Source organism: Bufo gargarizans, chromosome 5 (assembly GCF_014858855.1).
Source record: "Bufo gargarizans isolate SCDJY-AF-19 chromosome 5, ASM1485885v1, whole genome shotgun sequence".
Taxonomy (NCBI): Eukaryota; Metazoa; Chordata; class Amphibia; order Anura; family Bufonidae; genus Bufo; species Bufo gargarizans.
Window position 1 is genome coordinate 268,670,237 of NC_058084.1, and position 20,252 is coordinate 268,690,488.

The 20,252-nt window shown below is 43.2% G+C and overlaps 1 protein-coding gene across 1 annotated transcript in view; it reads left to right on the forward strand.

Moving 5' to 3' along the window:
- The first annotated feature begins 3,145 nt into the window (after positions 1–3,145).
- The window catches only part of BASP1 (brain abundant membrane attached signal protein 1), a 79,578-nt gene continuing 62,471 nt past the window's right edge, over positions 3,146–20,252 (forward strand). Inside the window, exon 1 of the mRNA XM_044294566.1 lies at positions 3,146–3,298. The gene's annotated coding sequence lies outside the window, so the exon portion shown is untranslated. The remainder of the gene's footprint in view (positions 3,299–20,252) is intronic.

The window sequence follows — 20,252 nt, forward strand, 5'->3', positions numbered from 1 at the left end:
TCCCAAACTCTAGAGCATCCACAGTCAGAAGATAACGGTGGGGAATGGCAATAAGGCCTTTCACACGGGCGTCATGGTTTTCCTCACAAGTGCAAAACATTTTAATGCATGTCCCAGTGCAGCGTACAGATGTCTGTACCCCAGTCCTTTCAACGAAAGTGCAAATACCCAGCTACCCACCCACCAAACTCGCACAATTTTGCAAGCAAGTTCAGTCAGTTTTGTCTGCAATCGCGTTCAGTTTTTTTCCACGCGGGTGCAATGCATTTTGATGCATTTTTCACGAGCGTGATAAAAAAACCTGAAGGTTTACAAACAACATCTCTTAGCAACCATCAGTAAAAAAAGCATAAAAAGCATTGCATCCGCACCTGCTTCTGGATGCAATGCGTTTTTCACTGAAGACCCATTCACTTCTATGGGGCCAGGGCTGCCTGAAAAACGCAGAATATAAAACATGCTCCGTTTTTCATGCAACGCAGAACTGATATCATGTACACAGACCCATTGAAATATATGGGTGAGGATCCAGTGCGGGTGCCATGCGTTCACGTCACGCATTGCACCCCCGTGGAAAACTCACTTGTGTCAAAAGGGGCCTCAAAGTTCTGGAATGTATTAGATGACACTAACAGCATTGTGCCATATAATACATTCCAGAATTGTAAGGGTTACATAGCATCATAAATCAATATAATGCCATGTGACCCTGGCAGCTCAGGCCGGGAGCTGCACAGCGGACTCGCAGAGTGACACACACTCGTCTGCAAGGGGCCTAAGGTCTCTTTCACACGGGCGTTGTGGGAAAAGGTGCGGGTGCGTTGCGGGAACATGCACGATTTTTCCACGCGAGAGCAAAACATTGTAATGCGTTTCGCACGCGCGTGAGAAAAATCGGCATGTTATAAGGGAAAATAATACAATCTACAGAACACTTAACCCAAACCCGAACTTCTGTGAAGAAGTTCGGGTTTGGGTTAAGTGTTCTGTAGATTGTATTATTTCCCCTTATAACATGGTTATAAGGGAAAATAATAGCATTCTAGATACAGAATGCATAGTAAAATAGGGCTGGAGGGGTTAAAAATAAAATAAAAAACAATTTAACTCACCTTAATCCACTTGATTGCGCAGCCGGCATCTCTTCTGTCTTCTTCTTTGCTGTGCACAGGAATAGGACCTTTGATGACGTCACTGTGCTCATCAGATGGTCCAATCACATGGCTCGTCACCATGGTGAGGGACCATGTGATTGGATCATGTGATGTGACGTCACCACAGGTACTTAGCCGGCAGCTCAACATTACAGAAGAAGACAGATCTGCAACTACGCGATCAAGTGGACTCGGGGAGTTATTTATTTATTTTTTTGAACCCCTCCATCCCTATTTTACTTTGCATTCTGTATTCAGAATAATAATACAGATTGGGTCCCCAGCACTTGCTTGCGGATGCTTGCGATTTTCACACGGCTCCATTCACTTCTATGGGGCCTGCGTTACGTGAAAAACGCAGAATATAGAGCTTGCTGCGATTTTCACGCAACGCACAAGTGATGCGTGAAAATCACAGCTCATGTGCACAGCCCCATAGAAATGAATGGGTCAGGATTCAGTGCAGGTGCAATGCGTTCAACCCGCGCGGAAAACTCACCTGTGTGAAAGGGGCCTAACGCATCACTAACCTTTACCCTCAGGCCTCTTGCACACGAACATATTTTCATTCCGTTATTTTTTTTAATTTTTTTACGGACCATATACGGAACCATTCATTTTAACGGATCCGCAAAAAAAAAAAACTCTGTGTGCATTCCGTCAACGTATCCATTCCGCTAAGGGATAGAACTTGTCCTATTCTTGTCCGCATAATGGACAACGATAGTACTGTTCTATGAAGGGCCAGCTGTCATCCGTAATTTTTGCTGACCGCAAAATACATACGGTCGTGTGCAAGAGGCCTCACAAAAAGCATTTGACTGGTTCACATGATGCAGTGTTAATCGCAGCAGACCATAATAATTGCTGAACACCAAGGCAAAGATGACGAAACTGCATCATGTAAACCCGGCCTGGTAGGTTCTTCATCATATCGATGCCAAGCGCAGATTTCTCCTGACTGACGCCTGCATCACTGACCACCTTCTCACAGATTTGAGCATGGACGTGTGAATGAGGCTTTACCACTTATCAATACTTCCTAGGACCATGCTACTGTAAACCCGGTATTCAGCAGTATTCATGTTCTACAGCTAGAAGGGTACGTTCACACGGAGCAGCTCTGTGCCACACAATCTGGTTGGTGAAAATCAACACATGCAGCAGAAACAACCCCATGCAGGTCCACCAGACTTAACGTGCAGAAATGTCTACCACATGTGAACACACCTTTAACAACCATTTGAAAAGGTCCATAGGCACCGCCACTCACCAGTCCTAGGCTGACTACATTAGATGACCACAGGCTGGTCCTAAAACCGAAGAAATATCACACAAGTAGTAGATATCTGTCAGTTATCTCACTGACCGATGCACAACATGCCCTGCAGGGGGAGACAAACTGCCGAACATTTTCATTGACCGAACATTTTCAATTTTTCTTAAAAAATATTTGAACAAATACATACAAATAAAAAGTCAGATCTGCAGAGACTTCTCCAAACTGAGCTGATTGTCAGCCTCCATATAAACTGGGACAATTACTTCAAGCACTCCCACCATGTGCAAAATGAAGCTGTAGAACCTGTTCATGTCCTGGGAGGAATGGCAGCCAAAGATTCCTTCCACTAAAAAGTCTGGTCCAAGGGGTGCAATCTCCATGGTGGCCGCTGCTCACCTGCCTGTAATTACCCCAGCAATTAGGAGCTCCCCAGCCATCTGATATGGAGCCCATACAGTCAGTGATACCTAGAGGTCCCATCCAGGGGGGCACCCCCACATCCAGTGCTGGGCAGGAAGGCTGCCATCTCCAGATACAGCTCAGGAGAGGTAGGGTGCTTTCCTAAATTTGAGTGCAAGCATGATCAGCACACACACTTTAATATTTATTAGAAGAAAAAAAAAAAAGAAGAAGCCCCACAATGGTTTATGGAGAGGGAGTGGGGGAGGGAAGGGGGGAGACGGGGGAGGAGAAGCAGGAGGGGAGGAGGGAGAGGGAGAAATGCAGAGGCAGCGGCAGCGGCAGCACAGACATTGCTCCAGCGCCTGCTAATCACTCCAGTGCCAGCCACCGAGCCAGGGAGACACAGGCACCCAGGGCACGACCCTCTGTCACCCAGGACGTGCACAGGCTATACAGCAAGGTAAGCCGCACACCATCCCGCTCATGGGTCTTATTAACCAGTGATGTGCCCGGTCCAGAGAGGACCGCACGTGTGAGGATGCCACAGGGCTCGCTGGTGAGGGCATCTGGAGGGAGGGATGACCTAAATACCGTTCTTTTCAGGTCTTCTTTGTCTCGGATTATGTGGCTTCTCCGGTATCCGAACTGGGCGTTTCTAGCTTGTGACAAGCCCAGGGCAGGGATGGGTTAATGGTGCCCTGCCATCCTGCACCCCAGCTTTGGAGCTCCTGATGGGAGACGTGACGAGGGCTGGACCCCTGTTAGAGGGGCGCTTGGCTGGATGCATATGCAACAGCTGGATGACATCTGTCCGGGTCTGCTGCTGCAGCCATTGCTGAGCCCACTGATGTCTCGTCCTGCGCTAGCGAGCACACCCTGAATACCTATCTATATAGCCTGCTCATGTCCTATGATATGATATGAATAAATTAGATATATATATATATATATATATATATATATATCTATCTCATAATGTGTATATATATATATATATATATATATATCTCATAATGTCTATATCTAATGAGTGATCAGAGAGAGAGAATGGCAGGGACTGACAGCTGTGCGCCCGGGAGACGGTCCGAATACTGCAGTGCAAATGAATGAGACTTTACAGTAATTACCAATTCCTTTGTCTTTGACTCACGCATGCGCAGAGGTGCGGGGCGTGGAGAGCTGCCTTAGCTTCCATGAGTAGCTCTCCTTGGTACCCTGCATCCCTCTCCCTAACAACCATTCCACTGCCTGCACTGGAGTAAGCAGGCAGGTGTATTAGAGGCTGGCATCACCAAGTAATATGGGGGTCATTTATCAAACTGGTGTTTGATAGAACTGGCTTAGTTGCCCATAGCAACCAATCAGACTCCTCCTTTCTTTTTCCAAAGGAGCTGTCAAAAAAAAAAAAAAGGTGGAATCTGATTGGTTGCTATGGGCAACTAAGCCAGTTTTACGTGACACCAGTTTGATAGATAACCCCCATAGTGTATATAAACTACTAGACATATAATTCTCTGTCTTAGATGTGTTTTATAAACTTCTAGACATATAATTGTCTGTCTTAGATGTTTTATATATGTTCCAGTACATGAATTTGTTTTCATACTTGTCATGTATGTGAAATGTGTACAGACAATTGGCGAGGGCTGACAGTCGGCTACTTAGAGGACATGAAGTGTTGATGGGGTTGCCACAAGTGATAAGGCTCCTTCATCAGAATGAGGACGTGGAACACCTTGCGTGACAATAGTTGCACACAGTCATGCATCTCTATCCGTGACCATCTCCGCTGGACATGACCGTACTGGTGCTGGCTGACTTGTCAGTTAGCTTCTTTTCTGTAGTCAACTTAAAAGGCTTCTCTATCCTCCTTTTAATTTTTACAAAATCTTCTTAAAGGAATTGTTAAAGTATATATTTTTTTTTAAACGGCATTGACAATGTTAAAATAATAGAAATAGAGGGGATGTGGACCAGTGAATGTACTATTTCAGCTCTGCCACTCCAATCCTTACCCCTTCATGACTGCAGGTGAGCACTGCAGCCAATCGCGGGCCTCTGCAGTCTTATGCCATATACCACTGAGGCCACTGATTGGCTGCAGTGGTCACATGCAGTATACAGGCATGTCATGGATGCATCAGTGGCACTACGGCAGCACTTAGGCCTCTTCCTAGGCTTTCACGTTCATCAGTCACTTGGCCTGAGCGCAGCTCAGCCTCATAGAAGAGAATGGGGCTGAGGTGCAGTACCAAGCACAGCCACTGTACAATGTGCGGCGCTGTGCTTGGTCAGCTGCTCTGTGACTTTATCAGACAGCTGATCGGCTGGCACCCCTTCCTTGGGATAGGTTACCAATATGTAAATCCCGGAGAACCCCTTTAATATGCCAGTATAAAACAAATATGATTTCATTTTTCCCAAACACTCTGTAAATGCTTTTTTTGGCCAGGAGTTTGACCTGAGACAAACTGGTTGCTCTGAACATAGCGCCCAACAACCCTTGACATGGTTGTGGTAAAGTGTATATTTAGTGGCAGAGTCAGGACTGTCCATGATGGTGTCTGGTGATTAATATCCAGCCGTAATATGGCTGAATGAAGAACTCGTAAAGCTATATCCATAGTAACCAGATTGTCTCGCATTGCTCAAGGCTGACTGGCACTGTGCTGACAGCAAGGGGTATCTGAACTTTGGCAGCATTCGCACCATGCTATTCTGTATTGTAGCCACCAATCAGAGCCTATTGTTTCATGTTGCCTTTTCTCTGAAAAATTTCTGGTCAGGATCATAACGTGAAATCGCGCAGCATTATAAATGTATTGCTTTTCTAGCTTAAGGGTTTATTCAGACGTCCGTTGCGTATTGCGGATCCGCAATACACCGGGCCTGCACCTAAATAGAAATGCTATTGCGGACAAGAATTGGACATGTTCTATTTTTTTCGGGAGCCGCGGACCGGAAATGCAGATGCGGACAGTACAATGTGTGCTTTCTGCATCCTTTCCGTCCCCATTGAGAATGAATTGGTCTGAACCCGTTCCGCAGAATTGCGTAACGGATGTGGACCCATTCTATGGACGTGTGAATGAACCCTAAATGTGTTTTCCAGGATTTCTATGCTGATGATCTATCCTCTGGGTAGGTTATTGGTATCTGATCGGTGGGGGTTCAACACCCCTGATCCCTGCCAATCAGCTGTTTTGAGAAGGCAGCGGTGCTCTCGCAGCTTACCAAGCACAGCGTTGTACATTGTATAGTGGCTGTGCTTTGTATCGCGCTCAGCACCATTCACTTGAACAGGGCTGAGCTACTCCTCGGCCATGTGACAGATTAATGTGTCATCACTGGTCTAGGAAAAGCTGTGAGAAGGCCATGGCGCTGCGTGAGTGCCGCTGCCTTCTCAAACAGGTGATCAGCAGAGGTCCCAGGTGCCGGACCCCCACTGATCAGATACTGCTGACCTAGCCTGAGGGTAGGTCATCAGTATCAAAAACTCAGAAAATCCCTTTGAAGAGAACCTATCTGACATAAAGCAGGCTAAAATCTCAAAAAGCAACACATCATGCCCGATCCGAAGAAATTCAAGAACAGATGAGAAAGAAAGTCATTGACATCCATCAGTCTGGAAAAGGTTAAAAAGACATTTCTAAGGCTTTGGGACTCCAGCTAACCGCAGTGAGAGCTATTATCCACAAATGGAGAAAACATGGAACAGTGGTGAACCTTCCCAGGAGTGGCTGGCCTGCGAAAATTACTCCAAGAGTGCATTGACAGGTCACAAAAAGAACCCAGAAAAACATCTAAAGAACTGCAGGCCTCAGTTAAGGTCAGTGTTCATGACTCAACAATAAGAAAGAGACTGGGCAAAAATGGTATCCATGGGAGAGTTCCAAGGCGAAAACCACTACTGACCAAAAAGAACACAAAGGCCAGGCTCACATGTGCCAAAAACAACTTAATCCCCAAACCTTTTGGGAAAATATGCTGTGGACTGACAAGGCAATAGTGGAACTTCTTGGAAGGTGTGCCTCCCGTTAAACCTGGCATAAAACTATTTCAGAAAACATTGTACAGATATCATGCTGGTAGTTTGATGGTCTTGGGCTGCTTTAGAACCGTAACTACTTGCTGTAATTGATGGAATCATAAATTCTGCTTTCTACCAGAGAATGCTCAAGTAGAATGTCCAGCCATCAGTTTGTGACCTTAAAGGGGTCCTCCAGGGGTTATGAAAATACTTAAATATTACTTTATTATAAATATATTCCCAAAATTACCTTTCATTAGTTAGAAATGAGATTTGTCTGTGTGATTAGGACAGGTTTTGTGTGCACTAATAGTGCGGCGGCTATTTTATTTCTCCTAATGATTGATCCCTAGACAAAACCAACCATTCTAACTAATGAAAGGTACTAAAGGGAATATATTTCTAATACAGTGATATTTAAGTATTTTCATTAATTCCTGGAGAACCCGTTTAAGATCAAGCGTACTTGGGTTCTGCAGCAGGACAATGATCCGAAGCACACTAGCAAGTCCACCTCTGAATTGCTAAAAAAAAACAAAATGAAGATTTTGGAGTGGCCTGGTCTCTAAGTCTTGACTTAAATCCTATTGAAATGCTGTGGTATGACCTTAGCAAGCCGTTCAGGCTCAAAAACCCTCCAATGTGGCTGAACAGTTCTAAAAAGAAGAGTTGGCCAAAATTCCTCCACAGAGATGTAACAAACTTATTGCCAGTTATGATTGCAGTTGCCCCCAAGTTTTGTCTACTAATTTTACAATGTATTTATTATTTTCCATAAAGGGACATGATGCTCACATTCAACTGTATAGTACAGGAATGACAGAGCACTTGTACATGCGTGTAATCCTATGCAAATCCACCATTTATAACACCACTTGTGCCATGAATATTTACATCAATTGAAAGCCAGCATTGTGCAACCTCATTAATTGACGCCCATGGTCCTCTATAGACCCCTATAGATTAGGAAGAACAATTTGTCAAAATTGTTCAGGATTCTAGGAACATTTCTGAAAATCGCCCATGTTTGATCACTCCATTGAGCAATAGTCTTCATTTATCCCTGACATCCAACATGGTGGATAAAGATGTATGTCTGTACTCTCTGACCTCAGTATTCTTTACGACGATCAGGTTTTTCCAGTTTGAATGACGGGTAGCGTAGAGGAAGCTGGAATTCAGGAGAAAACTATGCCATTGTAAAACGCATTCCAGATCTGCTCAGCAGGGTTAAGCTGAAGCAACTTTACAAGCACATGAAGGGGCTAATGTCCATGCGTGTGAATCCTCATACTCAAGTTATTAAGATTACTCTTGGATATTTTGCATCTTTTAATTAGGATTATGGAACATTATGCTTCTAGAAAATGTGGCCTCCTGGTCCAACTATAAGTTGGTAGTCATTTAGTTGAATAGGGATAAACTTGCAATACCAGCCATTGCACTTGGATGAGGGTGACGCTTTTTCTGGAAATAATTCAATGAACCATTAACTAGGTTTAGAGAGGACAACGTGTGAGGCATCATCCACGCCAATCACCAATAAATGGGGTTGCACAGGAATTTTTGCTACTTAATTTTCTCAGGTATGCAACACTGCTGAGAATCAAAAGCCATCAATTTGGAAAGATGTTTAAAAGTGCTACAACTTAGTTATAAGGTTTCCTTTAATCTATAGATTAGCTACTAACAGGGGTTGCTTCTTCAGGTGACTATGCAGACCCAGTCTGCAGAAGCCTGTTGTTCTCTACAGATGTCACCTGAACAGAAAAAAACAGCACCTCCCCAATTGTCACCTGAACAGAAAAAAACAGCACCTCCCCAAGTGTCACCTGAACAGAAAAAAACAGCACCTCCCCAAGTGTCGCCTGAACAGAAAAAAACAGCACCTCCCCAAGTGTCGCCTGAACAGAAAAAAACAGCACCTCCCCAAGTGTCGCCTGTACAGAAAAAACCGGCACCTCCCCAAGTGTCGCCTGTACAGAAAAAACCGGCACCTCCCCAAGTGTCGCCTGTACAGAAAAAACCGGCACCTCCCCAAGTGTCGCCTGTACAGAAAAATCGGCACCTCCCCAAGTGTCGCCTGTACAGAAAAACTGGCACCTCCCCAAGTGTCGCCTGTACAGAAAAACCGGCACCTCCCCAAGTGTATTGGATTGCTACACTATTGCATACTTCCCTTCTATGAGCTAAAATGTGCATGGACCATGACGTGAAATGTTTATAAAAGTTTAAAAGATGCCATTTACAATTTGCATACTTGTAAGAAAAGTATGTCCGCTGCTTCATTTTGGCATGCACGCATTGCTCAGCATTTATGTAACTTCTCAGCATTTTGCCTAGTGGATTTCTGGCTGCTTTTTTTGTGTATTTCAGCTGACCATCTTACTTGCAGCTTATCCTGTGGTGAAAATACCTCAATGAACCACATTAGTCATGAATTTTCTTCCAGATCTTAAGGCTTTTAAACCACAGGCTCTTGCCTATGTTGCTAGTAAAGCAAAAATATATATTTAAATTTCAGAGTGAAGATGAAATATTTTACTATCCTGGTCTAAATATCCCTGCTACTCTCTTTTTGTCAGTGTAAAATTGGGGGGGGGGGGGGGGAAACAACAGCTTTGCCTTAAGCCCTGGCACTCTACGTCTCCATAAAGTGTGGCTTGCTGTGTTACTGAGCGACCATTTTATGGTGTGCCTAAAGCCCATGTAGGGTATAGACTTTCCTGTGTATTAAAGGCCCAGTCGTTTGACACTGGCTTCAGTTGTGGCCTAGAAGAAGACAGTGGGGTCCCCAGAAGGGTTGCTGACAATGTTCAGCTTTTGTTACACAAGTAATGTGCACGTTATGCAGCTCACACTTTTCTGTAATCCAAGAAGAAGAAAATACTTTGGATTGAATACTGTGGAACATTTTTCAATCCTTTCTTTGTTTGGATACGTTTCTTCTCTTTGGTTAAAAATTACTTCCTTTATCACTGACTAATTTGATCAATTTTCACTTTATCTTATCATGGGATGGCATTAGGATCTTTGGAACCAATTATTAGTTTTCCATAGAGACTCAAGTTACAATGGTTTCAACATACAATGGCCATCCCGGAGCTAATCAATATTGCCTTGAGCGACCATTTGTTTTATACAGAGTCAATATTTGACTTTTTTTTTTTTTTTTTTTTTTTTAAAGGGGATTATTCCATGAATTAAAAACTCTTATTTACATATCTGGAGGACTTTCTTCCCTTTCTGTGGACAGGCAGCAGTTTGTCACATGAGACCTTCAAGCACCTGCATCTCACATGATGCATTACAATTGGCTCTTGTTAACCCCTTCTTTCCCTGCATAGAAAATAGCTCCTCACATGTAGCCCCAGAGATACATATGGTATGTAATAACTCTATAAATACATCTCCACTGTTTAGAGAAATATAGCTATATATCTCTATGGATTTAGAAGTAGGAATGAATGGTGTCTGAGCCACTTCACCTTCTTCTCTGAGGAATCGGGGAAGATAAGGAGCATGTTGGTCCACTTCTGAATGCAGGAGAAGTTGGACCAGAAAGATGGCCAGCAGGGGTTGCGGATATCCATACTCGGACAGTTAGTGTTAGGATTCTGTCTGACATGGACACAGACTCTCCTTATCTCAGGATTAATGTAAAAGTAAAAATTGGATAGCATATAGTACATGACGAACTTAGAACCAGCCATATACCTCACATGTATCCAGAGATCTTCCCATTTATTGGTCCAATTGTGCTGCTAGATTTATTTCAATTTTAGATTTATCTGTGTGGGATCTTTCTCAGGGGTGTGTCCTTTTTAGGCTGGGTTCAGACCTGAGCGTTTTACAGCGCGTTCCTACGCGCTGTAAAACGCACAACAGGCAAGAACCAATGATTCCCTATGGGAATGGTTCTCACCTGGGCGTTTTACAGCGCGTACGATCGCGCTGTAAAACGCCCGACGCTCAAACAAGTGCTTGAGCTTTTTTTTGGGCGTTTGTCGCGCGTTCCCGCACATAGAAATTCGGGAACGCGCGACAATGTGTGAACGGCAATCTCTGTATGCGCGATTGTAAACGCCCGTACAATCGCGCATACAGAGCGCTCGTTTCCGAACGCTCAGGTCTGAACCCAGCCTTACTGAAGGATGAAACTCGGCATGTGCTTCCATCTCAGTGAGCAGGACATGGCAATTAGAAAAAGAGCAGACAGCAGGTGGCGATATACAGATGGATACTAGTGAATAACTCTCTATACAAAATTCTTAACTATATGCAATTACAAAGCTATTCAGATCCTGGTGCTGGTTTGAAAAAAGTAGAATTTTTTTAAAACAAATTATGGGACAACCCCTTTTAAGGAGATGAGCATTGCCCCAAAGTCTGTATACAAAGCCAGTACCTCCCCTAAATGATGTTCCAGGCTCTTAAATTCTCTACCTTCATTTATTACATATCTAAAGAGTTCTTTGCTCCTTTTTAATTCTTGAACATTAATGTATACACCAAGTCATCACACTTCACACTGGCCTACATCTACAATTCTACAAGAATGTCAAACGTAGCCTTCAGAAATTCCAGCTGTCATGTAGTGTATCCTAAAGAAAACATCTTGTGCTGACATTAACATGCAAAAGAGACACAAATGTCTGTATGAATGATTTATTCATAGACAAAATGGCTGCCAGTGCTTCAGTAGACCTTGTATGAAAATGTGCTCCGGTATGCACGTCTTCATCAACCATCAAATGGACGTTTTAGAGCTGTATTAAATATGGTGAAGCCTTCAACTTTGCAACGCTTGCTTTTCTTTATGACCCACATACATATATAACATTGAGAACCTACTGTAGAAAGAACTGTTGCCATAGAAATAAAAAGACCGTCGCTGGAAATAAGCAAGAAAAAGCCACTGCAGTATTACATATGTCATGTATTTTGTCAGTAAGGCTCGCTGCACACGGGTGTGGCTTTACATACATAGGAGATCATTTATTAGACGCCAAACTTTACGGTATATCTGTTGCAGATTTAGTCGCAAAGGCCGTGCCTCTACATAACTTAGGCGCATTATGTGCCAGCGCATAGGCTATTAAGACTGGCGTCTAAAACACCGGTCTCAATAAATTACCCCAATATTTTACACACTGATTTTCTTGCAGATTTTTCTGTTTCCTCCCCAAATCCGCACCTTTCTACAGATTCTTATGAAAATTTGCTCTACTCTCACCACGCAAATAATCCTCAACATGTGCAGGCACTCTTGGAGTATGTTCAAATAGCTTTTTTTATTTAGATTATTATTTTTTTTTTTAAACACACGGTTTCTGTAGAAAACCATACTAAATCTGCGCTGAAACTGTCTCGCATTGTTTTCAAGGGGAGGCCGCACTGCAGTTCATGCGGCCAAGGATTTTTTTTCTGCGCGGTTTTCCAGACAAGTCCATCCTTGGTGCAGTTACTACACTGACTTCTTGGAAAGCCACAGCAGAATCCTGCGCACGGTTTACCTTCGTTCAGAGGAGCCAAACCGAGCATGGGATCGCACCGTTCAAAATGAAAACCTGCGAGATATGCATTGGATTTTGATGCAGTAAGAATCCGTCGTGTGAACATGCTAAGCTTTACATGCGGGTGTAGCGGCGTGGTGGGATTTGTCCTTTATTTATCACACTTGAATGTTCTAGTTTGCACGTATTTACATCATGATATCATGGGACACATTTCTTCATACAGTCATGGGGACAAATGCTGTGAAAAAATCCTTTATTTGATCAATGTATGACATTATAATTATTATATGTATTTATTTATTTTGACTGCCAGGAACAGGGAGACCTTGTATACGAGGTCCCTGATCTCTTCTTTAGAAAGCTTGCAATTACTATATAATTCTTTGTGTCATGGTAAGAGTAATTAGAAGGTAGCATGCTACGCCAAAGAACTGTATCGAATACCCTGTTATTTGTTGTTACAGTATCATTTCTAAAACCATTGAAATCCAAAAGGCAAACCTTTGAGGCATAAAATACTAGGCACCCTTCTTCCACCAAGGTGTTATTCAGCAGAAAACAATTATACTCCAGGTCGGTCTACAGTAGTACTGAAGACTTCTAAACAGGATCCACACTTATTTTTGCATAAATCGGCAGTACATGAAGCGTAGTAATAATTTAGTGGACCCTTCACATTGCTGCAGTAGTACGCACATTCCCTGCCTGTAGGTTCCCTGTAAACTTTCTTTAGTCGACAAGAAATCTCTCTGCAGAGGTTGAGGGGTATAAGGGGTATGCAGCTGCAGTCTGTCCCTCAGTTTTAGGCCTCTTTCACACTACAGTATGTTGCATTCAGTGTTTTGCGTTCCGTTTTTCACGGATCCGTTGTTCCGTTTTTTGCTTCCGTTGTGGTTCCGTTTCCGTTCCGTTGTTCCGTTCCGTTTTTCCGTATGGCAAATACAGTATACAGTAATTTCATATTAAAAATTGGGCTGGGCATAACATTTTCAATTGATGGTTCCGCAAAAAACGGAACGGATACGGAAGACATACGGATGCATTTCCGTATGTGTTCCGTTTTTTTTGCGGCCCCATTGACTTGAATGGAGCCACGGACTGTGATTCTCGGCCAAATATAGGACATGTTCTATCTTTTCAACGGAACGGAAAAACGGAAATACGGAAACGGAATGCATACGGAACACATTCCGTTTTTTTGCGGAACCATTGAAATGAATGGTTCCGTATACGGACCGTATGCGGAACGCAAAAAACGGACCGTATACGGAACGCAAAATACTGTAGTGTGAAAGAGGCCTTAGGGTAAACAGCATGATTTGACTTCGCACCAGAAAAAGCCCACCCACTCAGCAAGCGTAGAAAGAGTTATAGAAACAGGAGAGGGCAGAAACAATTCTAGACATGCCTCTTAAAGGTTATGCCCGGCCCATATTGCTCATGTGTTTGGTGATTAATAAGTTACTGCTTCCATTTCGGATCCGCAAAAAACTGATTGCGTATGGAAACCATACGTATGTTTTGTGGAATAACGAAACGGAAGATGACTTAAATCAGAGAAAAAAAACTGATACGGAACAGCGGATACGTGAAAACGGACCGCAAAACAACGGTTGTGTGCATGAGCCCTAATAATGCTTTATAATGCTGTGTGTCTCTGCCCAACATCATATGTAATGATTTGTACTGACACCTCGTTCACTGATACGTCATTGATAAAGGTGTTTGCCGTCACTAATCAAAAGTGAATGGCTTAAAAAGAAAATGACAAAACTATTATTCTAATAATAATACTAATAATATCAACATTAAAATAGAATTATCCCCTAACACAAGGGCCGGTTTGGGTGGCTGATGTGTTGCAGGACGGATGCTCAATAGTTTTTGTGACCTACGCTGGGCACCACCACGTCCATACGGCAGCAGGGAACGCCGATCCTCTCTGCTAGTTGGGCGCCTCTGCATATAATGCCCTCCGTGCTCCTGATGAGAAGTTTGCTCTAGAATAGTGTTACTAGGCAGGGTCATAATTGCAGCTCAGCAGAGGGGGGTTTGTGGGGGATTTAATTTGTGCAGATCCCTTCTATTACCTACAGGGACACCCCGTATGTGTATTGATGTGGTCAAGGTACTGGGATCCCATATATACAAGAATCCCAACCTAACTTCTCACTTTGGTTTGTGAGTGTGCCGTTCTGCCGTATGGACGTGGTGGTGCCCAGCGTAGGTCACGAACACTATTGAGCATCCGTCCTGCTGCACATCAGCCACCCACCCAAACCAGCCCTTGTTAGAATTATCCCCTAACAAATTATAAATATATTTTAATGTTGATATTATAATAATAATTTAGTTATTTTCTTTTTCAAGCCGTCTAGCACTTTTCAGTCTTTCAGTACTGACACATTGCCATCAGAACAATACATTACAGTTGAGGTTGGGCAGAGACACACAGCATTATAACTCTGTGTGTTTTCCGGTCAATGGAGCAGAGTTCACATTGGGAATTTACGCTCCCACACGGCACGTTTTTCACAACTCAAACTGCCCTTATGGTGCCCTTAGGCTGCACGTTATGTGCGTTCTAGTCTGACAGGTTGTGCTTCTATTATTTTGCAGTTTTGTCAAGATTCTAGGATCCGTTTTATCAAGACCTATATGGCTCTCTGTATATGTGTGCAAATGAACTGCTATTAGACAATTAATACACCTTTTTGTTGTTTTACTGCTAGTTTACTTTTAGTTCCTACGCATTTGATTCAAACTGAAATTTGCTCTTCCTGCACCGGCCCCTAGTGAGTGCTTGGCTTCTGCTACTACGCAGCATTCAATGTGAAGAGGCATGACTTCAGGGTAAAGCATGAAGGAGGGATAGAGAGCAGCCAGTAGGTATGATTAGAGAGTACATTGCAGACTACTATGCCTAAGATTCATGTTGCCCAGAGAGCAATGCTAATGGGTATAAAAATTGCAAGATTTGGGGTGTGGACCTGCAGTGGTATTTGCTGTATACATTTGCAAATTCCAATGTGTTGCTCTCTCCCTTAGGGTCCATTCACACGACCGTATATTTCTGTCCGCATATGTTCCGCAATTCACACACTGTGTGCTCTCCACATCCGTACTTCCGTTCTGTGGCCCCGCAAAAAAGATAGAACTTGTCCGATTCTTGTCCGGACAGGAATAGGCATTTCTACACAGGAGAAGGAGGTTGCGATCTACAAAATGTGGAATGCACGTGGCTTGTATCCGTGTTTTGCGGACCTGCAATTTGCAGATCACAAACTGATATGGCCGTCTGAATGAACTCTTATGCTGCCAAATCCTGCTTCTTGGCCTTTCATTTCTACTGCTTTTCCCTTCTTGCTGATATGTACTTTATGATCTTTAGCCATCTTATTTGCACAAAATATTGTATAATGTAAAATCTAAAATGTTTGTAATGTGGTCTCATAACTTTTTTCTTTTGCTATATGGCTGTTGGCAACAAGGAAGGTTGCTCCTAGTGAACTATAAAATAATAGAAATGCTACAGTGTTGATTAGTCTAGAAGTGTTGAAACCTAGGAGACTTGAAGTACATGGGCCCCAATGCAAAATCTGTAACTTAGTCCACCAACTACTACACATCATTCACAGTACTGGTCTCCTCATATGGACAGGAGGACCTTGGGGCCCACAGGTTCTACTTCCCCTTGGTTACACCCCTCATTTAATGTAGAATTTGCAGGTAAGGGAAATATGTATTTAGGGTACTTTCACACTAGCATTATTCTTTTCCGGCATGGAGTTCCGTCATAGGGGCTCAATACCGGAAAAGAACTGATCAGTTTCTATCCCCATGCATTCTGAATGGAGAGAAATCCGTTCAGGATGTCTTCAGTTCAGTCTTTTTGGATTCTATCTCTGTCCAAAATTCTGGAACACTTGCCGGCATGCCGGATCCGGCATTTTTTTTTCCCATTGACATGCATTAATGCCGGATCCGGCCCCGAGTGTTTTGGCAAAATGGATCCGGCATTGCGGTCTGCGTATACTCGCACCGCAAAAAAATGTGAAAAAAATTAATTCCGGATTCTTTTTTCCGGATGACACCGGAAAGACAGATGCGGCATTTCAATGCATTTGTCAGACTGATCAGGATCCTGATCCATCTGACAAATGCCATCAGTTTGCATGCATGCGACAGAACTGCCTGCCGGAATCCTCTGCTACAAATGTGATAGTACCCTTATACTGTATCTTTGCCATCAACAAAATATCATGCAAAGGTACAAACGTAGGTGTTTGGTCCCCTGAAGACTAAACGAGTCCCCAAAAGTAGATCTGAATTAATTAATGCAAATCATTACTCCGAGGAAGCCTGCTGTAGCCAGTAAAAGAAACTTTGGCCCTGATTTATCAAGGCCGGCGTGTGCTATGTTGGCCTTGATGAGGGCTGTCCTTCCAGAGGAGGCACAGGCCTCGTCATAAATTTCCTGCCTCCTCCAGCTCTGGAATGAAATATATGGCAGCTAGGAGCTACAGTTGATGTGATTCAGTATTTCCGGGCTGATGGCCCCATCCTCCCCACGTCCCCTTTTTCGTAGACTTGTCAAAGGCAGCGTACAATCTGGAGGTCTTTTGGCTTTTCTTCTCCAAAAAGAGGTGTAAGAGGAATGATGAATTTGCCCCTTTAATTCTAAAAGTCCAGAGGCTAGCGTTTCTCCGTTGGCTGAATAACGGCACAGTTGAGATTAATATTTAGACTAAATAAAGTCACTCCAGGAATGTATTTGAAATACTTTGGAATTTGTCCCACATGTTATTTTTGTCTAGATGAAATTGTGCTCTTAAATTTCAATATTGTATAATAAAGTAGAGGTCACACATTTCTCAGCGGCAGACACTGTCAGCCAACAAGATAAGCTAAATGTGAGGCTTTCTTCCTGGCTCACCACAAGAATGGTAAATGCTGTAGAAGGCCATGTGTGGAACATGTCGTTTCCAATGAATCTGCATTCTGTTCCAATTACAAAGCACCAGTACAATGTGATTAACATCATCCGGCGTTCTGGAGGCATTGCAGTTCTCCAGATTTCAGACAAGTCTAATAAATTCTGACTTGACATTAAATAATCTTGATTGTGTCTGGTTTGTGAAAGAAATTATTATTTTTAGTCTTTTTAACATGAGCCAATCAGTGCTATACTATAGCTGTTTCTGTTTAGATAGAAATCTTCCTGAAGAGTTTACACAAATCAACATTTTGCATTGATCAGTACGTATGTTGGATTTAGTAGAAATAGATCTGTTTTGAATGGCCCCTAAAAGGGGTTTTGCCATTTTAGCAAATGGCATTTATTATGCAGAGAAAGTTTCCATGGTTATGACCACCCTGCAGTCCAGCCTTGGTGGTCGTGCTTACACACTATACAAAAAAGCACTAGCCTATGTGAGCACTCCCATGGTCCCAGCCACCAGAAAGGCTGTCATTTTTTCCTGTACAGTGCAAGCACGGCCACCACTGATGGATTGCAGGTCGTAACCATGGAAACAAGCAGTGTATAATGTGGTAAAATGAATCCAGCCAGCAAAAGAAGCAATCTGGACAATCGCAATACATTAGTAAGTGCTTTGTATTAACTTTCTCTACATCATGAATGGATGCGGACAGCACACATATAAAATTCGTGCAGGGCTGGGACAAGGTCCACCACCAACAGAGGCTGAGCTGCCCAAGTGCGCCCCACCCTCCCCCCCCCCCCCAACTTGTGGAGTCTTTACTAAATACTTACTGTTGTAATCACACATAAATATGCACAGTTTAATGTACCGATTAACTATAGCTGTAAACAAATACACAACCTCTGCAAAAACAAGTCATATAAGACAATAACCACATAATCTTAATATAAATAAACATAATGCTGTCAACAAGACAGAATAAAAACTAGCAAGTTTTGCAGGGGTACGGGTAGATGGGGTGGTAGGACAAGGGCTGATGGGGGAAGGGGGGCTGGGTTAGATCATCTAACCTCCTCCATCTACCCCACCAGACATTTAGATGTTATTTATTCCTGCAGCTCTAATGCTCTGATGATCACTGACCAGTCGATGACCCCCCGCCATTTAGATATGTATGTTTGTTATTAATCATCATCCACAGTATCCATGGTTACAACCACCCTGTAATCCATCAGTGGTGGTCGTGCTTGCACACTACAGGAAAAATGTCAACCTGTCTGGTGGCCGGGACTGGTAATTTTTTCTATAGTGTACAAGCACAGCCATGCTCCTGGACTGCAGGATGGTCGTAATCATGGAAACTTTCTCTGCTTAATAAATGCTATTTTCTGAAGTGGCAAAACCCTTTTAAAGGGGTTGGGCACTTCATCCTAAAGTGCTGGTCAACTTACTAATGTACATGAGTTAATCAGTGGCATTGTCCCCCACTGAGATGCACCACCCCTTGTCTATGTTGGCTTTCCTATTTACTCGACCATCTGATTCCCAACATGATCTCAGCTGGAGAGCACTTGGCCACTCACACCGCACCTTTTATGCCAGGTATCTTGGTATCTCTCTTTACACAGCACTCCAGTTCCAACATGGCAGCTTAAGGGGCTAGTGAGCAGACCTATCCATCCACTGACTCCAATGAAAAACATTGCACATGGTATGGGTTTTATAGCACATGTGCAGAGTGTTATTCAGTGAAGCACACTGATCAATGGGTCTGGTCACGTGCCTGGGTCTGGTAAATGGGGATGCCGGCATACTGCGCAAAACAGTGTAGCAATGCTCCGTGAGGGACAGTGGCACTGATGAGCTTATTAAACTACATTAGTAACTCCCTCCTACACATTACACTATTGCTGGTCCTGGCGACCCAACAATTTTCAACAGGACCACCTGACACTCTGTGTATGGGTGCTCCTGACCTCATCTATTGTGGAGAGAAGGATCAAGTGCTTGGAATTTTAACGCCCAATACTTTTGTTCTCCCAAGAGATAAGCAGTCACCAAAGGTGTCAGCAGCTTTATTACGTCTCTTCACTGAAATTGCATACATGCTCGGCTGAACTGTCTGTATGTGTATGGAGGATTCAAGTGAGATGGATTTTGAAGGTGTATGGTCACCTTTACTACTGTTTGTAGCATTTTTGTAAATTATAAGAAAAAAAGTGGCCAACACCTTTCAAAGGTAATTCCCATCAGTTGACATTTTCTTAACCTGTCAACATTTTCATCTACTGCCTTATGGAAGGATGCTAGGGACAACTTGTCTTGATCCCATTAATAGCTTGGACATGAGGATATTGCTTTTCTAGCCCTTGTAGAAAACATTGTTGTATCCAGCACTTGTCGCCTTTATAAAACGGTAACCTTTACTTAATTCATCTAAAAACACCAAATTCGTTATTACAGGAGCATTAGGCTACCTGCACACGTTTTTATATTTGTATGCAGAAAGTTCAAATTAAATCTGCACAAAAACCACTCCGAAATCTGCACGGTTTATTATCTATATATCAAATCATTAGATTAATATTTACCGATTCCTTTCTGCGCAGGGTCTTCCACCCAGTTGCATGCACTACTTTTCTCATTCGGATGCATTTACTACTATACAGCTGAACATGAAAAGAAGTGCACACATCCAGTTAAGACCCAGAAGGAAGACCCTGCAGTCTGTGGAAGTGCAGTGGGGATGGTGGTTTCAACTGGGCGAGAGACTGTTAAGTATTAACCCAACAATCTTCCTTCCACGGAGCATTAGAAAGAACTGTTTTTATAAATGGCACAGAGAACCCCTGTAACCTTCTCTGTTGTATTTTCCCAGTCATAATCAGGGCCGTCTTTACCAAGGGGCAAAAGGGGCAG